The following is a 23,373-nucleotide window of genomic DNA, read 5'->3' as shown; positions in this document are numbered from 1 at the left end:
CAGAGGGAGGAGCAGAGGTATGGACTTTGCCACTTATTAGCTGTGTGACTTTGAGCAATATCACCCCAACCCTCTCCATATATATCTTCATCTGTAAAGTGACACAGCTCGTGTCATCAGAAGGCTTAGTTTAGCTCTGATCCTTTAGTCCAGTCCTGTCAGTGCTGCCCTGCAAGGTTCTGCAGCAGCTGCTCTTACCCTGAGAAGGGAGGGCGTAGAGGGACATTGTAGTGCCCGAGGGCAGGAAGGGGTTGCTTTAAAAGCAGACATGTAGCCGCCTGCAGCTGCAGGCCTGCAGGCAGTTTGGTTGATGGTCCTGGAGAGGACTTTGGAGGCCATAGCATCATCTTAAAACTTGTTTTCCCTTGGGGACCGGATTTGCCTTTGCAGATTAATGTTGAAGATTTGGGCTTCTGGCAAAGCTGTTTTCAGAGATGAGTATATACATAACATATAGTATAAAATAAAATGCTTTTATTTAATCTGCGGGACTTTGTAGCTGTTTGGAGCAGTTCTGTTGGCCTGGTCTCCACGGAGGACACTAGGGGTCAGCAGAGCGTGCGGGAGGGCAGGCCAACCGCTGTGCTTCTGCGGGGGGTTCTCCCCAGCATGGAGCTCTGTTAAGTTGAATCTTCTCTGAGTTTGGTTGCCAAGCGTGCAGACAGCAAATTAATGAGTTCTGGTGGGATTGTATAATGACAGGAAGAAAGAGGAAACCGTAGTTTTTTGGGACTAGAACATGCTTTTGGTTCCTGACTCAGTGTGTTCCATTACAGAATTGATGAGTTGTGTCTATTCTGGGACTTCATTGAAATAATCGTTCAGCCTAAAATTTAAGAGTTATGTTTTATTTGGCGGGAGGCCTCGAGCCTGGATGACAGCCTCTCAGATCTCTGAGGGACTGCTCCCAAGAGGTAGGGGAGGAGCTTGGATAAATAGGAGCTTTACAACAAAGACCAGGTACTTGGAACAATAAAAGATTGCTTGTTATCTAAAGAAAGCCAGATATCTCAAGTTCAAGTATTTAGTGCTTTTCTATGTATGGGATGAAGCAAACATATGGGTTATTGAATTCATTCCTTTGGCAAGCACCTAGCTATCTAGGGACAGTATCCTGTCCTTTCTTATTCTGAGTCTGCTCAGAGGGCACCACTGTGAGTGGCTGAAAGGCTGGGTTTCAGGCATATCCTCGCTGGGGTGTGGCAGCAGCTGCTGAGGGCTTGGTCTCAGCATTCTTTGTTTACTGACATGGTTGCAGTATTTTCACTCACATTGTAGTATTTTCATTCACAGTGCTCCCCCTTGGTCCTAAATTCGACCTATATTTTGAGAGACATTTCATGACCAATTTTGTCCCACGGTGCTAGGATGGCTCATTCCTATTTCAGGTGAAGAATTTTCTGAGCTTCCATTCAAGGTGTTAGGTTTTCTTATCAGGGCCTGTTGATACTAAAAGTTTTCTGGATCGCCTGTCTTACTAGTCTATTATGATCCAGGAAATGTTTGCCCTTCATTGCTCATTCCCATACCTAGAATCACACTATTACATTTATTTTATGCAGGGTTAAAAATTTTATCTATTTCTTCAGGATGTTTAGCCATCATCAATCTTGTAGGCCTAGTTACACGTTGGGAAATGTAACAGACAACAATTTAATAAAATAGAGATCATATAACTAATATAGCTAGTAACGTTTTTAAGTAACGAGTAAGAATTTAATAGTAGAGAAGTTGTATATTTGGGTTAAAATTTTGCTTGTATTTCTGATTGAGTTTGAGTGATTTTATGAGAAAGTTCATATTTATGGTCAGGCTCCGAGCAGGTATTAATTGGCCAGGTGAGTTCTCCCACATTGTAAGATCAACAGTGGCCTAAACAGAACTATAAATTATTTTTAGAATAACGTTTCTGAGGGCTATCTAGTTAGAGCCTTGGAGTAGGGAAACCCACCAAGGTAACACAGAAGTACTAGACATAGGTAATTTACCATAAACTTAACAATTGGAGTAGTTCATAATCAAAGGTAGGAGAAATTGTCAAAGTAATTGGTATACAAGCCTGGTCCATTGTCTTGGGTCAGCTGTCGAGCTCAGATGTCGTCTTCTTCTCATCCTGGCCTGGTAGCTTTTTCACCATTTTGGCATTGTTTTCAGGTGAGCAAGTGCTCTATAGGCCAGTGCACTGAAGGGGCTGTTTCTGATAGGAAATGAATCCGAAATTCCGTTTCCTTCAGCTTTTGTGTGTATGGTCTAGTTAAGAGTACTTGATAAAAGGTCTTTCCATTCAGGTTGGAGACAGTTCTTTAAGTCATGCATGTTCCAGTATGTATAATCCCCTGGCTTAGGTCATGGAGCATTGGAAATTTACACAAGGATAGATTACTGAGCTTCGGAAACAAACCTAGAGTATCCTTTTCATAATTAAATTAAACTGTACAGCAATATGACATAAAAGCAAGGAATGATCTGGGAAGTGTCTTAGTAAATATAGACCTCAATTAACAAAACTAGAACTTAATATCCAGTAAAATATAAGATTTTTTCTCTCTAAAATTACCCTCATTTTTCTCAAAGCCAAATCAAGATTAATTTCTTTACAAGTCAAGTCTGATTATTTGATCATATAGGCTTTTTTAAATTGGCTGTGTTGGAACTTTTAATAAGGAGTCTCAGGGTAGAATGTTAATAAGATTTGTTAAGGCCTGGAAAGCCCCGTCAACGGCTTGTCATGGATTTCTGCCTTACAAATTTAGGTAAATTCTTTTCTCTTTAAAATCCTTAAAATACCTTGAGATTCCTATATCTGTTAGGAGATGATCTTCCTCATTTGTCTGATAGAGCCACTGGGGACCTAAGAGTTTTTAGTCTATTGAGGGATCAGATAGAGAGAAAAGATAACTGTTCCAAGTCTGATTACATAGGTATAATTTATCAAATTGCTGTGAATCATAGCTAGCTTAAAGAGAAGAGATTCTTTATGTCTGGGAAACAGGTTAAAAGCCAGTAGTATTTTAAACAAAATCAAAATTTTTAAACATATTCACCAGTTTACTCAGTCCCATGTAACTAATTCTTTTAATCGCAGTTTTCATTGGAAATTTAAAATTTCTTACCCAGTTTAGTTCACTGCTATAGTTTGAAATTTATTAGAAATCAGTAAATCTCCTTGAAGAGCAAGCATTTTGCAAAACCATCAGAAGACAACCATTAACTGTCTATAAATGACAAAAGATTTAAAATCATGGTTAAACACCGTTACACTATAATCGATAAAGAAACCTGGTCACTATACCCAGAATTATCACTGGTAACATTTCAGATATACCAGAATTTTAGGGAGTCCATATAATTTCTACAATATCTATATTAATAATATTTTCTCATACAATATAACCTTAGAAGATTTATTATTCATTTGACAATATCATGTTATTTAACACGCCAATTGAAACTTACTCTTTTAAAATCTCTCTTTGGGATGTTTCAGGGGCCATCTGTAACTTCCCAAACTTAACTGGAGATTAAAAGAACTTTAATTAGAAATTGATATCTGGGGATCTTTTTAAAAGATTTCAGAACACTTGGTCAGATAAACATATAGGTCACTGTAAAGCAGTACTTATTCATTAACAAGAAAATACGTCAAAGGTAAAGGCAGAACAGATCAGTTAAGCGGTATAAGAAGGTTTACAATCTGTTGCTGAAGGTGGATTAACATTTCAAAAAACATGTTTCCTCTTAACAGCGAGAAAACCAAATCTAGTCTTGTACCAACTTACTTCTAAGATTCATTTACTTTGCCCAAGTTGATTCTAAATTTAGCCAATTCCGACAACGTACGAAACTCTTTCCTTAGGGTACCTCTTCCACAAGCCTTCCACAGCTTTCTATTCTCATATTAGTGTGTCCGTTATTTTCTCTTCCATTCAGAAATAACCAGCTTCAGGACAAAGTCACTATTTTTCATTAACAAAATATAATTCCATTCTTATATCTTCCTTTACACATTTATCTTACTTTCCTAGGATACTGAGATCATTCCCTTAAAAATAGAGTCTATTTCAGGGTGGCACCAACCATTTATTAATATATCTAAACACCTTTAGTTTCTCTGTAAGAGTAAGTTAAATGTTAAGTAATTCATATTTCAATCTTATTTTATCTGAAAATGGCATAGCTATTAAATAAAATCCTATCATTTAACTTAATTTAGCACAACTCTAGAATTTAAAGATACCAAACATTTAGAGATTATGTTAAGCATACATTTTAAAAATATATTTTAAAAATTTACCCAAAGCTCTCATCTCATTTGCATTTAATTTACTTAAAATTTTACCACACCACATTACTGTTATTTTTTTCTTGACAAATCTTCACCAGATATAACAGAATCTTATTTGACTTTCTTTAAACCTAGGTACAGTAAAGGTATTATACTTAATATTGATGACTTTAAAGATGTCTATATTAATTAGAACAAACTTAAACTAAACAATATCAAATATTATCTTAATATTGAATTTTTCCAGTTCACGTGATGCTGAAAGTCAATTTGTTCAGTTTTTATTTTAAAAATACTTAATTTGTAAGCTCTTATTTTTTACGTCAATTAAGCAGAGATCTTTGACTTTGATTTTTTTTTTTAGCTGTATAAATATCTCACATCTGTAATGTGTACGCAGGTTTATAAACAGACAAAAGCTAGAGATCTCATAGCTTCACTTTAAAAGTTAATTATAATATAGGTATAATAATAGTTCTAGTAGGCTGAATTTGCTTGCTCAAATCACTAAGGCTTACTATTTATGAAACAGATATTTAAGATTTCTTGACAAAGTCTGAAGGACCCGTCAGAGTTCTGAGTTCTAAAATGCCAAAAATTTCTTGGCCCTAAGTTTTATCTCATTGAGCTAACTAGGCTCAGTCCTAGGTCACTGTTTCTGTATTTACATTTCTGGTCTGCAAGACAAAGACACACGCTTCCAGTTCCCCAGAGAACTGCTCTGTCACCCAGAACCAATTGTATCTCCTTAATTGGCATTTTTTTTATCAATCAGGAGAGCTGTAAACAAAGAATTCAATGTTTTAAAACTTTAAGGTTTACTTTATCATGTCTTCCAAAGCTTGCATAAGGTATTTAGTGATGTCTCTTTTCCTTGAGTTATAAGTTAAACCCAGGGTAAACCTCTTATTATATTTTTTTTATTAGCCACTGTATATTAGTTTTTAGTTCTACGTTATATTGGATGGCTCATGTAACTCTATTGGTTTCCTTTACTTTGTTCAATTAATATTTTCTAAGGGACAGATATGTGCCCAGCCTTATAATACCAAGAAGGGGAAGCATTTTTCCATTGAAACAGATCTATCCCACAACATAATTAAGCAAAAGGTTTATATAAAGACCATTTAAATATACCAATTTTATAAATATTTATCTCAAATTTTTTAAATCTTATACCTTTAATTTTTATATTTATTAGGTTTAATCAATAATTTTTATTTCTAGAAGGATTGCAAGAAACTTTTTGTTGTTGTTGTTCATTGTATCTAATTTTATAGAAAAGTCTCTAGGATGCCCAAGTTTCAGCCAAAGTGCTTAGGTCCTACTCAATTTTTAATTTGATTAATTGGTCTGTTGTCCCAATCATTAATCAAGTATATCAGTCTATATATACATATATTTTAAACTGTGGCAAATAAAATGGACTTGTTTGAACTTTAATGTTGGGGGACAGTAGGTGATCTCTTTGGCCCTTTTTTTTAACTTTACTAGTGTAGTATCAAAACCTTGTATCTATTCCAAAAATGTCCATTTTATTTATCTCATTCAAAATAGCCATATAAAAATATTTATCCATTTGGGATAAGCCCTTATCTTTTTTTTTCTGACATTTTTACAATCCTTTTTCCAGTTATTCAACTTAATTACCAATAATTATTCTAAGTTTTTATTAACATCTCTAGAACCATTTATTGGAAAGGAAAAACACAAATGTAGCTTTTCAAAACAGTTTTTTTTTTTTAACTAAGTTCTTAGGTTAACAATTAGATATATTTTTCTATCTTTAAACTTGATTTTAATAGGTACCAATTAAACAGCTGTTTATCATGAGATCTCTTTCAACTTTCACAAATTTAAAAGCTTTTCCAAATTAAAGGATCCATCATATGGCCATCAATTTATATATATATATATATATATATATATATATATAGTGATTTTAAATGAATAAGATGAAGAGGCTTTTCCACATGAGAGTGGGGGTGTTGCCTAAATAAAATTCAAAGCTTTACTCTCCAAAAGCTAAAGGCCTTTGTGGTCCAGGCTGATGCAACAAAGTTTAAGATGGCAAAATATCTGAAAATTGGTACAAACAAAGAATTGCTTAGAATCCAATTTATTTACGTGGCCACCATATGTACGCAATACTTGTACCTTTTGTATGGCAGAGTCCAAGGTTTCCTTTAAAAAGAAAGTAAACATACATATACATACATAAACACACTTAAAAGACCCAGAGAAAGATAAAACGTTTACATTTCAAGGACACAGGAAGAGAAATTCAAGTTCCCCCTAAAGTGGATTTTGTTTTTATAAGTTCAGAATTCCAAAAAATGTTTCTATCAGGCCTGATTATTTACTTTCAGATTGAGATTTTCTTTTCTAATTCCCAATTAATGTTGTAAGTTTTGTATGTACATAAACCTGGCTGGGGTATTAATTGGAGGCTGGCAATCTGTCATTTCTTTTTCTTTTCTTTTCTTTTTTTTACTTTTTTTGAAAGTTCTATTCCCCATTGTAAGGTCGGGTACTCAGAATAAATTTGCTAGTAAGATTTCCCGCAGGGACAACTCTATGGCATGAAGTCTTTGTCTCTACCACTCCTGCAAGATTCTCTGTCACCCGAGAAAGCTGTTACCAGCCAGGAGGATGGTCCCATTTTTGGAGTTGAAAGGTTCCTCGTAAGAGTTTTACTTTTATCCTGAAAAATTCAATGGATGTAACCAAATTGAGGAAAACATTAGACCAGCCTCTTACCTAACCACTCAGTCCTGAACCCAGTGTTTTCAACTTGGACCCACTCAGGACGTCTCCACTGGGTGAGTATTTTCCTAATAGGTTTCCACCAGCCCACTTCTGACGTCTCTTCAATGTGGGTATTTCCCGTTACCTTTCAACGAGGTCCCACCCAGTATGTCTCCACTGGGTGGGTAATTCCCCCCAGTCTCCTTCAACTGGAGGGCCAGGTACCTGGAAACACCGCCAAATAAAACTCAGGATTATCAACCAATATATGAGATCCGAGAACCAGGAGAGACTCACCCAAATTCATCTGGACTCCCCGAGGAGGCGGATGGTCACAAAGGGCCACTGCTGGTACAAAGGCCCCAGTTACTCGGAGAGTTCAGGTGGAGAAAGTCTGCTCTGGGTCCCTTCATGGTGTCCAAAACAGTTGACTGAAATACATGTGCCACCTAAAATTTAAGAGTTATGTTTTATTTGCGGGAGGACTCGAGCCGGGATGACAGCCTCTCAGATCTCTCTGAGGGACTGCTCCCAAGAGGTTTGGGATGAGCTAGGATATATAGGAGCTTTACAACAAAGACAAGGTTGTTGGAACAATAAAAGATTGCTTGTTATCTAAAGAAAGCCAGGTATCTCAAGTTCAATAATTTAGTGCTTTTCTATATATGGGAGGAAGAAAATATTTTGGACTCACTGAATTCATTCTTTAGACAAGCACCTAGCTATCTAGGGCCAGTATCCTGTCCTTTCTTATTCTGAGTCTGCTCAGAGGGCACCATTGTGAGTTGCTGCAGCGGCTGGGCTGCAGGCCTTTCCTCGCTGGGGGGTGGCAGCAGCCGCTAATGACTTGGTTTCAGCATTCTTTGCTTACTGACATGGTTGCAGTATTTTCATTCACATTGTAGTATTTTCATTCACGGAATGATTATGGATAATCTGCAACCTTGGAAAGCAGCCGAGATGGAATTACTGCAGGTACCTTCTACTTTAATAAGCCGTGTGCAAACATAAACATGGAGGAAGCATACGTTTGGATTTGGTGGTGTAGGGAAGGGTTTCTGCACATTACAGGAGAACGCAATGCAGAATTCCTTAAGTCCACCTTTCTTTTCTGTAGTGGTTTCTGAGAACAGTTTATGGTAATTAACCAACATTGACAAACGGTGGCTCACATTGCATTTAAGAGCTGGCCGACTGCACACTTAGGTATTGGACAGGTGGAATTCATAGGCAAGTGATCAGGTGGCTGGGAGAGAGTTGGAGACAAGGCCTGGGCCCAGAATCCGGTTTAAACCGCCATTTCCTCACCATAGGGCCTTGGACTAGAATGTAACCTCTCTTAACCTGTTGGTGAATCTGTGAAATGGGCATGATATTATTCGTTTCTTCCTGGGATTGTTGTAAGTTCTGAAGAGTATTGTAGCACACATGAAGCACTTAACACACTGGCATTTATCAGTGTTCACTGTGTGCGGCTGCCCCACTTCGCGTGTGTCAGAGCCGTAAAGGCAGCATTTGTCTGTTGAGGACGCACTGGTAGCCCCTTGGCTAGGTTATGAATTTGGTGATTTCCTTTAATCCTTGTAACTCTGTGTGCCATGGGCATTTATTTTCATGGACAGATGAGGAATCTCAGGGTAAAGAAGACTGTAATTTGCCCAAAATCAGATCATAATTTTGGGTGCAGTGGCCTCGGTTCAGCATGTGCCCCAGGGCCTTCTGCCCTCTCCGTTCAGCAATAGAGCCAGATGTGGGGTCAGCTGTTTCCCAGCCCAGAATATCTGGCAGGCCGCAAGACACACTGGCCCTGCGCTGCTTGAGCAAAAACTCCGGGGGGAGGCAGTTATAAAAGGGATAAACATAAAAACAGATGACAGCAAACTGTGATCAGCTCTGAGAAGGAAAGGAACACACCTCGCAGTGCAGAGCTGCGAGTTTTCCCATCAGTGCTGCTCTGGGGGCGTTCATATCGGCTAAACAAACTCTGCTGCTGCACCAAGGCAGGAAGGCAGGGAGCGTGTGGCCAGGTAGACAGGGCCTTGTTATCATACTCATTACCCATTAAGCTGCAGCTGTCACGGGCAATTACCTAGTAAACAGTTGTCGGCAATAATCATCACGCACTTTTCTTGGTAGTTTTATTGGCCCCACCTTTGAGATGAGGTCATTGAAGCTGGGGAGTTTGCTGCATGCCCGTGATCACCTTGGAAATACCCCCACTGGTCTATCAACCTAGACTGGTGTGGCTGTCATGTCCCAGCCCTGTGAATGGCATCGTGTTGCTTCTCCCAAGTGGCCCAAATGACTGACATTGATATTCTTAATTCGTAGGAAATGGTATGTGACAATAGGTGAAAAAGGTAGTAAGAAATTGTTTGGAAAACTAGAAGAAAATCCAATTCTTCCCCAGCTGGGGAAGCGCACCCAGTGTCACCCACCCTACTCACTGCCTGTCACCTCCTCCTTGCTGACTCCACGTTGAGAAGCCACTCTGAGCCTTTGAAGAACATTTTGCCTCATGACACTGTTGAATAGGACCTGCGAACCCTCTGTCCCTGGTTAACCCTCTCTTCAAAGCCATTTAAATTTTTTGCAGGCTCCTCAGCTCAGATGTAAGAAAAGACTCTTTAAACTTCTTGATGCAGCTCCTTAATGAAGATCTTGTGAAGGAAACCTACTCAAAACCTGGGAGGTATGCACACAGTGACTGCAAACTCAGCACTTTGTGATGTTCAGTATCAGATTCGTGGGTGACTCAGGAAAGGCTTTTATAAGGTAACAAGGGGAAAGTGAATGGACGCAGGATGTGTGAGACTGAAACATCTCGGTCCCAGCCAGCAAGGCACCTGCATTCAGGATGGTGGGTGGGGAGTGCAGAGTTGTCACAAAGAAAGAAGTGGTGGGATGGGAGGGAGGACAGTTAGGTACTTTACTGGGGAGGGAAACAGTGGGTTGAACATTTCCTGGTTGAACAAGAGGACTGTGACATGATGTGCTTGTATTTTGGAGAGAAGGGTTTTGTGGGGACAGGCCTAGGGAGAACGCTGTCAGGCTGGGGAGTCAGCACAACAGGGAAACACACAGAACTGGGCAGACCCCAGGGCCCCTGCTGGGGAAGAGGCTGCCCGCCAATTCGAGCCCTGGGGGCTGCTTCTGTCCCTTAGCTGGGGCCTCAGAGCTCCCTTCACAACCCAGTCCTGTTGATACAAGAAAAAAAAAACGTGACGCATGAGAAGGGCTGTGTCTCAGGCTTTGGATGAGCCCCTGGGATGTGCCCCACCAGATTTTGTTCCTTGGCTTCATGCAGTAAAGAATTCAAGAGCAAGCCAGTGTTGAGTAAAGGTATATTTATTCAGAGAGATACATTGAAAGGCAAGAGAAACTTCACGAGTTGTGGGGGTTTGATGCTCAGATTAAAAGTAGGTACACACTCCACATAGTGTGGGCCTTCTCTGAAGAGGGAGAGAGAGTGGTGACCCCGAGGTGGTGTTTTGTTGCTCTTTTTTCTTGGGCTTGGTGGTTTCATATGCTAATAAGTAGAAGGATCAGCCTTAGGGCAAGGGGCTTGTATTCCCAGAGAGTTGACCATTTCCCACCCTTTGACCTTTTGTGGCTAGCCTTGGGACTGCCATGGTGCCTGGGGCATGTTATTCACCATGTTACTATTACAGTGGGTGCATAATGAAGCTCAAGATCTGCTAGAAGTTAAATCTCTTCATCCTGTGCCTCAAGGCCTATTGGGGGTTGAATCCTTCACATTATGATGTTAATTGTTGTGGCCTTCCTTGAATGGATGTGCTCTGCCCCCTTCCATCCTATCTCACTGTGATGACACAGAGAGAACAAAGGCCGGGCCCTGCCTGTGCTCCTGCATTTAACAGCGGGAGGTGAGGTGTGGGCTTATGATGACTCTGAGTGGTGAGAAGGATGTTTCAGATTTTCCCACGTGAGACATGGGGACCTGCCAGCACCCACTGCAGAACTATCTCACGGGCATCGTCGCTTGTGTTGTTTTGGAAACAACAGGCCAGCCAAGAAACAAGCACCACACAGAGGGTTGGAGTACTGAGATTTATTACCCCGGCGGGCTCAGAGGGGCTTCTGTTCCGAAGCTCTGAGCACCTCCAAGACCTGCACGTGAGGTTTTATAGGTTTAATTACAAGTATGGGGCTATTAGCCAATAAGGCTCCAACAACAAAAAGCAAGGAATCAGTACACTGAAGCTTATCAATTTGGAACAGATCACATTACTGACAATTGTTGACATCGGATTTACGAGTTAGCCCAGCAAAACTTACATCAGTAAACGGACACTTATCACACTTAGATTTGTGACTTAGCTTGTTAGCCCAGCTGGGCTTTTCCTTCACAGTGTCACTCATCTTTTCTGTTTTTTTGTTTTTTTTTAAGTATTTAATCCAAATTTAATATCAGGATTATTTGGGAAAGAAATTTCTCTTTTTCTTTTCTTTGGGGCTCTTTGGGGGGGTAGGTAATTAGGTGTATTTATCTGTTAGTGGAGGCCCTGGTGTTCGAACCCAGGACCCTGTGCACGCTTAGCACACGCTGTACCGCCCTCCCCATCATCTTTTTCTTTTTGCTTTATCTGTCAAGAATCTTACACCTGAATTTCTAGTCGGCCTTTAACACTTGCCCTGACTCCAGGGAATCCATTTTTATGACTTTACCTCCCCCTGGTTTCATTTAAGTATTGAATCTCCATTTTCTCTTCACTCTCAGTTTTGCCTTTTTGTTGTTATGGTTGTTAAGCTGTGTTTGAAAAAATTGTTTAATTTCTCTTTTAGCAGGAGGCTAAAAGTAAATAAATATGTAAACAAACAGCACACTTAAATGCTTTTATACATTCTAAGCTGTTTAGTAGTTACTTAAAAACTGAATTGAATATTAAAGTGATAACATTTTTAAATTATTTTTTAATTTTTTACAAAGATATAGCTGATTTAAAATATGATATATTTCAGGTGTACAATAGATGCTCCATTTATAGTTACTGTAAAACATTGGCTGTATTCCCTGCGTTGTAAGATACATCCCTGTAGCGTGTTTACATTATATGTTGCAGTTTGTATAAGAAAGTTGGGTAACGCAGAGTCTGGGATGTGGCTGTGTCTGACCCAGGTTCACGCTCACACTGCCTGTTAGAGCTCAGGCCCTCACTCCTGTATGCAGGAGAGCGAGTGGAGGTAGCTCTCATCAGCGCTGGTACCAACCTCTGAGTGGCAGTGAAAGCAGTGACTGTGTGTGGACGTGCAAAGTGTTGTTTCAAGAGCTTTACATGCATTTTTGCATTTAATAATTAAAGCCCTCCTGTGAGGAAGCGTTTTATGATTTTAATGAATAAAACTTTTTTTTGATATTGATAGACTTCAAACCTCCGGAAAATTTACAGGAATAGTACAATAAACACTCAGATACAGTTCACCTTAAAGGGCACTATTTGGCCTTTTGTGTCTGGCTTATTTTAGCATAAAGTTTGAAGGTTCATCCATGTTGTAGCCTGAATCAGTACTTTATTCTTTTAGTTTGATAATATCCTTTTTCTTTTTTTTCGTTTTTGGTCTATTTAAAAACATTTTCATTGAAGTCTAGTCACTTTATAATGTGTCAGTTTCTTTTGTACAGCACAACACTTCAGTTAAAGAAGAACATACCTGTATTCATTTTCATATTCTTTTTAAACATAAGTTACTATAAGATAATAAATATATTCTCCTGTGCTATACAGTATAAACTTGCTGTTTATTCTATACATACTCTGTATCTGCAAATCTTGAACTCCCAATATATTCCTTCCCACACCCTCTCCTCTCTGGTAACCATAGTTTGGTTTCTATGTCTCTGTGTCTGTTTCTGTTCTGTAGATAAGTTTGTCTTTTTGTTTCTTTGCTTTATTTTTTGTTTTTTGTTTTTTTGTTTGTTTGTTTGTTTTAGATTCCACATGTGAGCGATCTCATATGGTATTTTTCTTTCTCTTTCGGGCTTACTTCACTTAGAATGACATTCTCCAGGTCCATTCATGTTGCTGCAAATGGCATTATTTTATTATTTTTTTATGGGTGAATAGTAATCTATTGTACAAATACACTACAAACTCTTTATCCAGTCATCTGTCAGTGGATATTTAGGTTGTTTCCATGTCTTGCTATTGTAAATAGTGCTGCTCTGAAAGTTGGGGTGTAGGTGTCTTTTTGAATTACGGATCCTTCTGGATATACGCCCAGGAGTGAGATTGCTGGGTCATATGAGAGGTCAATTTTTAGTCTTTTGAGGAACCTCTATACTGTTTTCCACAATGGCTCCACCAAACTTCATTCCCACCACAGTGTAGGAGGGTTCCCAATTCCCCGCAGCCTCTCCAGCATTTACTGTCTGTGAACTTCTGAATGATGGCTATTCTGACTAGTGAGAGTTGATACTTGATTGCAGTTTTGATTTGCATTTCTCTGATAATGATATTGAGCATTTTTTCATGTGCCTATTGGTCAATTGTATGTCTTCATTGGAGAAATGTTTCTTTAGGACTTCTGACCATTTTTGGATTGAATTGTTTGTTTTTCTTTCTTATGAAATGTAAAAGCTGTTTACATATTCTGGGAATTAAGCCCTTGTCAGTCTCATTTATTGCAAATATTTTCTCCCATTCCATAGATTGTCTTTTTGTTTTGCTTATTGTTTCCTTTTCTGTGCTAAAGCTTGCAAGTTTAATTAAATCCCACTTGTATATTTTTGCTTGTATTTCTATTGCTTGAGTAGACTGCTCTAGGAAAACATTGTTGAGATGTATGTCAGATGTTTTGCCTATGTTTTCTTCTAATAGGTTCATAGTGTCTTGACTACATGTTTAAGTCTTTAAGCCATTTTGAATTCATTTTTGTGTATGCTGTGAGGGAGTAGTCTAACTTCATTCATTTACATGCAGCTGTCCAGTTTTCCCTACATCATTTGCTGAAGAGGCTGTCTTTACTCCATTGTATGTTCTCACCTCCTTTGTCAAAGATTCAATGACCAAAAATTTGTGGGCCTATTCTTGGTAATTTTGTTTACCCATTCATTGATGGATGGATATTGTTTGTAACCTTTGGCTACTCTGAATGATACTGCCATGAATATTGATGTGTAAGTTTTTGTGAGAATATATTTTCATTCTGTTGGCTGTACAGTTGGCCCGCCATATCTGTAGTTTCCACTTCATGGATCCAGATGGCTGGTTGTAAAGGGACTCGAACATCCTTGGATTATGGTATCCAGGGTGGGGGGTTCCTGAAACGAACCCCCCGAGGATACTGAGGGATGACTCTATATGTAGGAGTGGAATTGCTGAGCCATATATTTCTAACCTTTTGAGGAAACACCAGGCTTTTCCAAAGAAGCTGCACCATTGCTCCTTTCCAACGGCTGCATATTGAGGGTTCCCATTTCTCTGCCTCCTGACCCACACTTGTTATTGTCCATGTTTTGATTATAACCATCCTAGTGAGTGTAAAATCAGATATCATTTTGATTTTGATTTCGCAAGTGATGCTGAGCATCTTTTCATATGCTTATTGGCCAATTGTGTATCTATTTAAATACTTGGCATATTTAAAAATTGGGTCGATTTTCTTTGTATTGGTCAGTTGTAAGCATTTGTTTTATATCCTGGATACTAGTCTCTTATTAGATATATGCTCTGCAAAATTTTTCTCCTATTCAGCAGATTGTCGTTTCACTTTACTTTTTTTAAACATTAAAACAATTTCTTTCTAGGGGAGGTAATTAGATTTATTCATTTTATTTTTCTTGCTAAGCACGCACTCTATCACTTGAGCTACCCCCTTCCCCTTTCATTTCACTTTCTTGATGATGTCCTTTGTAACAAATGGTTTTAATTTTGATGAAGTCCATCTTATCTTTCTTGTTTTTCACTTGTGCTCTTGGTATTGTATCTAGGAAGCCATAGCCTATCCTAGGACCACAAAGATTTAAACTATGTCTTCTTTTAGAAAATTTATACATTTAGTTTTTACGTTTCTGTCTGTGATCCATTTTGAATTAATATTTTATTTGTTATATAAAATACAGGGGTCCAGATTCCAGAATCATTCTTTTGCCTTCAGATACCCAGGTGTCTCTGCACCATTTGTTGAATAGACTATTCTTTCAATGGAGTGTTGTTGGCACATTTCTGAAAAATGACTGTAAATGTAAGTTTCTCCCCTGGATTTTTTATTGTGTCTCATAGATTTTTGCATTCAAACTTATGCCAGTACCATAATGACTTTAGTACTATAGATTTGTAGTAACCTTTGAGTGAGTCCTCCAAATTTGCTCTTCTTTTTCAAGATTGTTTTGGCTGTCCTGGGCCCCTTGCACTTCCATATGAATTTTGGCATCAGTTTTTCAATTTTTGCAAAGAAGTCAGCTGGAATATTGATAGGGACTCCATTTAATTTGTAGATCACTTTCGGGAGTCTTAACATTTTTAACAATATTGTCTACCATTCCATGAACATGGGATGACTTCCATATATGTAGATCTTTTAATTATTTTTTTGGTGATACTTCAAAATGTTCAATGTGAAAATCTTGTAAAATTTTCTTAAATATATCTCTCATTTCATTTTTTATGCTGTTGTAATTTGAAAGGCTGAGCTTCCTAAGGGTGGGACTATATATCAATTTATTTATTTCTAGGATTCCTACACAGCAAATACCCTAGATTTATATTTGCTACATAAATCTATCCACAATTCTTCCCACCCCCGTGTCATAAGAAACCAAGACCCAGGTTAAGCTACCTGAACTCCTATGTGGAAGTGAGAAGTGAGACCCTTGGGTGGGGCTTTGTGCAGATTATAATGAAAGCTTATTCATTATGGCTTCATCTTAATTTCTTTTAAACAATCCTCTCAGTGTATATAGTCAGATACATTAAGAACATGACCTTTTGATGTGCAGAGGAGCTAAGACAATAATTTTCAAATAATTTCTAGTGAGAGTGTTGTACTTGAAACCTAATTTGAATCAATCTTTGAAGATTTATGTTTCAGGAGCTTTGACTATATAATACCTGTCTTTATTCAATAACTACAACTAAATGCTCAAACAACATGTAAGAGTTTGAGCAAACTGCCCCTGCCCCGTAGTGCTGGTTGGCTGCAGCTGTAACTGGAGTCAAGGCTTACCTATCCCAGTACGCTTGGGCGGATCTGCTCAAAGGGGTTCGTCCAATAGTTTGTCAGTAGTCTTTTGGACAAAGCCATAAAACATTGATTTAAGGTTGCTGGAATGGAATCTATTTTATTAATATTAAGTAAGCACATATTGAGTGCTTACTGTATGTTGGGAATTGCCCCTCAGCTTCATATCAATATTATTTCGCTTAAAACCTCTCATATTTCCTTGTTATTCATACATTGCAGATAAGGAGACTGAGGATTAGCTCTTCTCTCTTTTGGGGGGAGCTCATTATCAATGATGGGAAGTTGTAAGGAAAAAGATATTGATTCACCCTGAGAAAATATTTTTCTGAGAGTCAGCAATGAATAGGGTGACCACTGAAGAGGGTGATCATTGTTCGATTGAGACGATCCCCGGGTTGTAGGGAGTCAGCGTCCCTGTCCTGGACACGGCACGTGTAGCACTGCGTGGTGGGTGAGGAGGCGCGGCCGCGCAGGGAACGCGGATGCCGGGCTGTTGGGCTTTGCTCAGGCCCGGTGGGGCTTTCTCCTAAGGGAAGTGGAACGTCATTGTCAGATTTTAAGTAGGGGAGAAGGGTGCTCTCGTAGATCACTTTTGTCTTGTAGAATGCTTAGAAACATTTAGAAGGCTCGGCAGGAGGTGATGTGATAAGTCAGAGTAGGGTGTTTTTGAGGTGTAGCAGTGTTCAATTTTCAAGTGATTTTCAGTACCATGTTTGTGTCTCAGTAGCCGTGTCACTTTGGATGACACACTCAAGGAAGTGAAACAATTTATCTTATTAATTGAAACAGTGATATACCGACTTCCCAGGACTGCTGTGGAGATCCAGTGAGATAACGTGTTCATAGTGTGCAGTGTGGTCCCCAGCACAGAGTCAGTGCTGAGGGAGTGCCAGTGAGAACCTGGTAGGTGAGGTGTGGGTGGTGGGACTCGATGACTGAGGAAATTGGGCCCTGAAGGAGGGGTCCAGTCACATCTGTGAGTGATGGGACTGAGCTGGGAGAGGCAGACAGACCTTGACCCCGACAAGGGGCCCTGGGCAGGACGGCCATGGGAGGAGCACCATGAAGTCAGCTCTTTGCAGGTGGAGTTGGAGGTGCCCTTGAAACATCTAAGTGCAGTGCCACAATCACAGAGGAGGTCTAGGCCCGGGCTGTGCATTTTCCTATAATCTCAATCCCTGAGGACGCCGAGGTATTGATCATTGAACGTGAAGACATACTTAAAAGACAAGTGAATAGTAGTATCATCTCTGTCATCAAAGCTCACGTCTCTTTATTCATCACTCACTTTGCTAATTGGGTACTTACAGAGCTCACTTCACCGTCCTCACCTGGGCTCAGGCTCCACAGAAAAGATCTTATGAGTCTCCCTCTCTTCCAGAAGAAAACACATTTAGCTGGTAGACTTCTCTACTTCACCAGACTTAGAATTTTAGTTTGTTGATTTAATTCTGCTTTCTGTTGGCCGTCTCCTGACAGGAGAGACATTTTACCTCATAGTCAGGTTTCAATTAGTTGTTACTGAGAATTGCTGATCTGATCCATAGTGTATGTTTTCTATTAACTTTGTAGAGTACTTATCATTTTTCTGTCTTTGCCCTTTAATTTTGTTTCCTCTTCAATGTTCTATCCTATTTGGGGCCTTATTTTATTTTTTAATTAAAAAATGTCTGTTAGCAGTTAAGAAAACAAAAGCAAAGAAAAAATGCACATGATAGCTAAATTTAGAAAATATCTATTGTGTTTTCTGCCTTGGCAATGGAGAGTTCTAGAAAGTCTTGAAAACCTTCATTACATAAGTTCCTTAAAATGCTGATTAAGAAATAAGACCTTCCTTCCTCATCTTTCAAGCTGCACAGCTAATTGTGAAGTAAGTGAGGGGAAATCCTCAGAAGATATGTCAAACCAGAAAGCAGGGATTCTGGGAGATACGCGAGCCTTAGAAGCCCTGGGGGGCCACTTGGCTCCTGAACTGAGTTTCAGTTGCCTTGACAGGAGGTCAGGAGATGAGCCCAAGGCCTCTCACACTGGGAGTTGGATGGCTGTTCTTATGTAAGGCCAAGCACATCCTGAGAATCCTGCTTTATAAAAGGGTGAATTAGAATGAAAAGTAAAAAAGCATTCCTCAAGGCAAGGAAGTAAGGAAAGTTAAATTTTTTGGAAGCGGGGAAAAATAACATATCCAATGTATGTATTTAGTTTAAATCTGTTCTGGCATGAGAGTGACAACAAGCTCCTGGCAGAAAATCACAGCTCCTCCCGGAAAGAGAAGTTGTGTTTTGAATGAATCAGTGGACAGCCATTCCGAAAAATGTCTCCAGAGTCTACTGGATCAAGATACTGAACCCAAACTCCTCCCTTCCATGGTCTCATTTAAATAACCAGAAAGGTTTTAAAGGAAAGAAGCCATAATCATAGTTCTACTTATTGACATTAATATATGCTAGGAATTCAGAGGTGACTATGGAGTTGTCACCACTTTTATGGACCTTACTTTCTATTTGACATAGTTGGGGAACTTGGTGGAGGGTGGTTTTAGTCTGTTGCAATTAGCCAGGAGAGGAGATTAAGAAAGCAGTGAAGAGCGGGTGACATTTTTAGCTGAGGACAGTCCTGTTCAGTTGGTTTGTAATTGCAGGCTCGTTGAGTTGTCACTGGAGGGAATTGATCTTATGGAGTTTGGACTTAACTCAGGCCTCTTCAGAATGGACAAGTGAACCTGGAGAAAGACAGTCAAATCTGTGCAGACATTAAAGTCCACGTGAACGTGCTGTATCCCTGAGCCAAAGATAGGACAAGTAGGCAGCACTTCTTGAGGACAGAGGAGTGGTTTTTAAGGTTCTCCAAGAATGAAGCCCAGGGAACCGGGATGGCCTGTTGTCAAACTATGACGTTGCTCTTTGGACGGTGTACCCACTGAGGTTATTGGCCGTTTATAGGTTTCCATTTCTCTTTAATGCATGACAGGTGATGAGGACGTGGGCATACACTTTTGACATCTTGGCGAATTGACTGGGTACCTGCCTAGAAGGGCGGGCACAGCTACGGCTGCGCCATACATCTTGCCGCCCATCCCGTTCCCTGGCTCCGTGATCACGGCAGAGTGGTTCCTTGATGACCTGTCCGTCTCCTCTGTGACATAGTAACCCAACAAAATACCGGAGCGTATTAGCTTGGCTTTGTTCTTTTCCATCCTTCCCTTCAAATGATGATGACTGATAATGGACCCAGTTACGTTTGCATATGATTTACACGTAGTGCTGTCAGTACAAACCTTGTAATCCCCACTGTGTGATCTAGAGAAGAAAGTTACATTCTTTCCAAATTGTTTTGATGCACTTATGTGGGAAAATGATGTACGTTTGAATATGTATTTCCTCTCTGAATCATCATGGCTACAGATGAATATTTGTAGACATGGAATGAGTTTACTGTATTTGAACTGTATGGTCCCCTAAATTCTCCCCAGCTTTTTAAAGTCATCACTGGAGTGCTACCTCCAGAGTGTCCCAAAGCATCCACCACTGCCTGTTCTTCGGACACTGTGAGTTTCCAAGTTGGAGAAGGCTGCTGGCTGTTGAGGCATTCTCTGGCACATCTCTGGCTGGCTGATGTGAGCTTAGCACACAAGATTTGGCAGACAGTATCTAACAATGGTCACGTCCATTTCTGGAACACTCATTTAGGATTTTACACCTATGCTAGTGGCATACGTTATTTCATTTAGTTTTCCCAACTATCATAATTAGATTTTATCACCTGTATTAATAAGGAAACTGTCAAAGCGAGTGATGTGCAGACTTTGGACTGGAACACTGGTCTTTCTGATCCCTATCTCTGTTCCCTCCCCAGCCTATCCTTCCAAATGGCTAAGAGACTCTTCCTCAGTCTTGAGTTTCCCGCTGATGTTACCACTGTCTTTGTTTCTGGAGAGGAAAACAAGTCTAAACTTACTTTCCAGTTGGAAATGGAATGGAGAGTTAACGTTGGAAGCCGGGAGAGTCTGTCCTGTGATGAAGCGGTCTCTGAGCCACTTCCATTGGGACGTCACGTCACTGTCTGGGCCCCTTGCACAGCCTGTGCACAGGTGATAAGCCAGATGTGCCGAGCAGTCCTACCGGACAGGGAAGTGCGTTGGAAATCAGTTTGGGTATTTGGTTTCATTACATAGGTTCCTGAGGGCCTTGGCCTGGCACTTCAAGTGGGACCACTCCCTGTCCCACAGACTCATGCTCTGGGCCCGTGCAGACCTAACGTGGCCTCAGCCTGGGCTCAGGGCCCGTGGTGATGAGGAGCATTTTAGTCCAGGGTCTGCCGGAGGCTCTGACACTTCTGGGCCATGGGAATTTGTCCAGGATGATAATAAATCCTCCCCGAGATTCAGATTTCCTTGCCTGTGAGCCGGGGTAGTAATAGTTTCTGAAATGATTGTAATGATTCAGTAACGGTCACAGCGTGTGCTGGCAGGTAGCTGGTGTTTAAGGAGCAGAAGTCGCAGTCACTCTGTCAGCCTCTCACTGTGTGCTATGTGCTTTGAGAGGTTGTGTGTTTGGTGAAAGTCCCGCCCAAACCCTAGGGTGTAGATGAACTGTTGTTCCTTTACTTTCCCGTCCTTTTCCTATTTCCCTTCTTTGTGTCCCATGTTTAGGTAGCAGATTCCTCTGTTTCAGGGAATACGGACCTTTCTAGTAAAAGGAGAGGCGGAATGCGGAAAGGTGGGGCCCAGAGTGGGTCTGGAGCATCTGCACAGCGCTGCTTCCCTGCATTTCTGCATCCGGTCCCATCAGTGCATGAAGTCAGCCTTCCTCTTCCTTCCTGTATCGTTGGGTCTCTGTTTTAAGGGAAAATTTTTTACGGGTCTTTTTTCCATTACATGTTTCGTTCAGATGCTTGTTGCTTTTCTCCCTGTGCTTCAGCATTCCTAGGAGAGAATTCAGCAGTGCAGCATCCTCTCCGAGCTCTATGAGTTGATCGGCTTCCACCGCAAGTCCGCCTTCTTCAAGAGGGTGGCCCCCGTGCAGCGCGTGGCCCCCGGCATTACGGAGCCTGGCGGGAAGGCCTGCTACCGACTCCTTCTGCAGACGCTTCCTGGCTACAGTCTGTCGCTGGATCTGCAGGACTTCAGCAAAGTTGTTGGAACTAAAACATTGCTTCAGTCCCATTAACCATGCCTGGTTTGGGCCCTGCTGTCCTGTCTCATCAGGGTGAATTCTGATTCGTTTAGAATAGGGCTCAGCAGACTTTTTCTGTCAAGGGCTTGGGAGTAAGTATTTCAGGGTCTGCAAACCTCCTGATCTCTGGTGCAGCTGCTCAGCTCTGCTGTTCAGACGCCAGAGCATCCGGACATTCCACACACCCACAGAGCTTTATTAACAGTGGTGTCTGGGGCTGGATTCAGTGTATGAACTGCAGTTTGTCCCCACAGCCTCCTCATTATTGACGCCTGCAACAGAGCATGCGTTTGCGACAATGGGTGAACCTGCACTGACACGTCATCATCACCCAGAGCCCAGACTTGACACTAGGATTTACACTTGGTGGTGTGCACTCTGTGGGTTTGGACAGATGTGCAATGACATGTATCCACCGTCACAGCATCATACAGAGTAGTCTGTCTTAGTGACCTTAAAATGCTCCGTGCTGCACCTCATTCACTGCTCCTTCCCCTCTAGCCTCTGACAGCCACTGATCTTTTAGTCTCTGTGGTTTTCCCTTTCCCAGAACACCATACAGTTGGAATCAGACAGTTGCGGAACCTTCCCAGATTGGCTTCTTTCACTTAGTAATATGCATTTAAGGTTCCTCCATGTCTTTCCATGCCTTGATAACTCATTTCATTTTAGCACCAAATAATAGTCCATTTTCTGGCTATTAATCCATTCACCTACTGAAGTTAATCCATTCACCTACTGAAGAACAGCTTAGTTGCTTCTTAGTTCTGGTGATTATGAATAAAGCTGCTATTAACATCTGTATGCAGTTTTGTGTGTGGACATAAGTTTCCATTTCGTCGAGTAAACACCAAGGAGCACAGTTGCCGGATCATGTGTTAGGAGTACGTTTAGTTTTGTAAAAAATTGCCAGACCGTCTTCCAAAGTATCTGGGCCATTTTACATTCCCACCAGCAATGCATGAGAATTCATTATGCTCCACATCCTCACCAGCATTCGGTGCTGTCAGCGTTCTGCGTTTTGGCAGTTCTGACAGGTGTGCAGTGGTACCTCGCTGTTTCAGTCTGCATCCCGTTGATGACAGATGCTGTGGATCACCTTTCCATAGATTTCTTTGGCATCTAGATTTTTTCTTTGATGAGGTCTGTGTCAGGAATTTTGCTCATTTTTTAATCAGGTTGTTCATCCTTCTTGTTGAGTTTAAAGAGATTTTGGTATATTCTGGATATCAGCCCCTTATCAATGTGTCTCTGCCCTTCACCTGCAGCACCGGAGTTGTCCTTTGGGTCTCAGTGGAGTGTCAGCTCTTCAAAGAGGTTCCCTGTCTTCCCTCAGCCTAAATACTGTCCTTGTATTTTTCACTTTCATTGACTCATTTTGTTCTATTTAAATAGCATTTCCCATAATTTGTAAGTATATTAAAAAAAAAAGGACAATGATTGAACACCACCTCCCCCACCAGGCTGTGTGCCCTGTGAGAGCAGAGGCCCTGTCCCCACTCACCATTTCCCATGACAGCACATGGCACATGTCCATGTAAAAGTGTGTAACGTGGGGCCAAACCTGATGAGCAGCTATGATGACATGTGTTGGCTACCATTTATTGAGTAGACTTTGTTTCTGATGTAAATTATTAAACCACATGAATGAAACTTGTTTGTTTTGAAAAATAAAACAACAAAGCACACCTCCATTTGATTGGTACTTTCTACTTAGCCTTCTGACACAGGAGGGGATGTTCACAATCATTTTCTGGAGGAGGTTGGGGAGGTAAAGTAAGAGAGTGAGATCAAATAAAGTAAAAATGATAACTATCAGTTGTCTTTATTTTCACTAAGACATAAAAGTTACTTTAAACCCTATCTCAGCTGTTGTTCTGTTGTTTTAAACATTTCTCATAGAATTAAATGGAAGCCCACTAAACCCTGAAAGGGAAATTGTGTGCTCAGGTCCTGAAAATTGTT

At 40.5% G+C, this 23,373-nt stretch overlaps 1 long non-coding RNA gene across 1 annotated transcript in view; it reads left to right on the top strand.

Moving 5' to 3' along the window:
• Nucleotides 1-23,102, top strand: part of LOC141577214 (uncharacterized) — a 32,457-nt gene extending 9,355 nt beyond the window's left edge. Inside the window, exons 3-4 of the long non-coding RNA XR_012506029.1 lie at nt 9,630-9,725; nt 21,154-23,102. This is a non-coding gene — a long non-coding RNA (uncharacterized LOC141577214). The remainder of the gene's footprint in view (nt 1-9,629; nt 9,726-21,153) is intronic.
• Nucleotides 23,103-23,373: the final 271 nt, after the last annotated feature.

Source organism: Camelus bactrianus, chromosome 3 (genome assembly GCF_048773025.1).
Source record: "Camelus bactrianus isolate YW-2024 breed Bactrian camel chromosome 3, ASM4877302v1, whole genome shotgun sequence".
NCBI lineage: Eukaryota > Metazoa > Chordata > Mammalia > Artiodactyla > Camelidae > Camelus > Camelus bactrianus.
The sequence above is the reverse complement of the archived record's forward strand: the minus strand, read 5'-3'. Positions and strand labels throughout refer to the sequence as shown.